This window comes from Argentina silus, assembly GCF_951799395.1.
Source record: "Argentina silus genome assembly, chromosome: 19".
In the NCBI taxonomy this organism is placed as follows: Eukaryota; Metazoa; Chordata; class Actinopteri; order Argentiniformes; family Argentinidae; genus Argentina; species Argentina silus.
In genome coordinates, this window is record NC_139673.1 from 13,343,712 (window position 1) to 13,345,208 (window position 1,497).

The following is a 1,497-nucleotide window of genomic DNA, read 5'->3' on the forward strand; positions in this document are numbered from 1 at the left end:
TGACCGTTGCAGAAAAGAATAGAACCAAAAGGTAGTCTCGCCCCACAGGGGTTTTGGCCCAGTGTTTGGCTAAAATGAAATAATAAAAGACATGATGACCTTGGATTAGCTGGGCTAGCTCTCTGGCATGGAGTCATCCTACATGGAAGTCTAAAATTACTGCTGGGGGGTCACAGGGGTCCACTGCCCTGGGAGTAGAGAAACACAGGGCCGCGCTTCACCATGCCAGAGAGGTGGAGGAGAAACAGTCAGCCAGAGAGAGAGAGGGAATAGCGTAAGAGAGAGAGAGAGAGAGTTAAATAGCGTGACTCGATGGTTGCTAGTCAGTCCTCCCCCTTCACCTCTCTCGTCTCCCCCTCCTCCTGACAGGACCTACCAGGGCACGGCACCGTGAGGGAGGCAGAGCCAAGGTGACTCTGAGGGCACGATAAGGGCATGAATATCAAAGTTACCACATTATACATCCGTGGGCTTTTGGCTTCAATTCAATACACATGTATGAGGTACACATAAGACAGCCGGTGGAGAATAGAATTTCACTTATAAAACGACTTAATTCAACTTAATTCCCCAAAGATCACTCTCAAGGAGCTATTAAAGCAGAATCTAAAGCCCACTGTCCTTCCGTGAGAGAGACATACCATTAACATGTGATAACAATGTGGTACATACCTGCAGTATAAAAGGAGGAAGAGTCATGCAGCGACATTGAACATTTCTTTTTTATAACAGTACACATAACTTCATAACTATTACTGGAAATTCTAAATTGATTTACTGTATGGAATCTGACCTTTATCCCGCTGGAACTACAGATATGTTTAAGTAGAATTACGATGATTTAATCTTCCGACCTGATACAACACATTTTAAGGCTATACCGCCCAGAAAGAGAGTTCACCCTGCTAAGTTATTGTAAAATGCTACCACAGTTCCCGAGGCTATAAGAACCCTGAACTTCACCAGCACAAAACAAGAATGTTCAAATACCCTCTTATGCTCTCTACGGCGGAGAGGGTTCAAATGAAGTTCACGTGCCTCCATATTCATGCACTGGAACGGATCTAATTCTCATCCACCATGTTACAAATCGTGGCCTTGATCCGAGTCAAACTGAGAGTTATTTGGCGCGGGTTCAGTGCAACCCACTCAAATGTAGCGCGCTCTCCTCATCAGGGTCTGTACAGTAGCATGACTTCTCGCTGGTCTACGGGTAGAAGATAGCAAAGTTCCATGATACTGCAAAAAGCTAGCACTTTAGACCATTTAGTTATTTTATCACTGAAAGGTCCTCAGGGGTGTTAAACGTTAATTTGTTCTTATTAGACTGTATTACTGTATGAACTTTGTATAGTGCTATGATAATTTGTTTAATAAATAATTGTAAATAATTGTAAATTTTCTTAAACGTGTTAATGGGAATATTTCTTGCTCTTTCTCGCTCTCTCTGTCCTCTCACTTCACCTGCCCACAAATAGCACAACTTTCTATATTCAA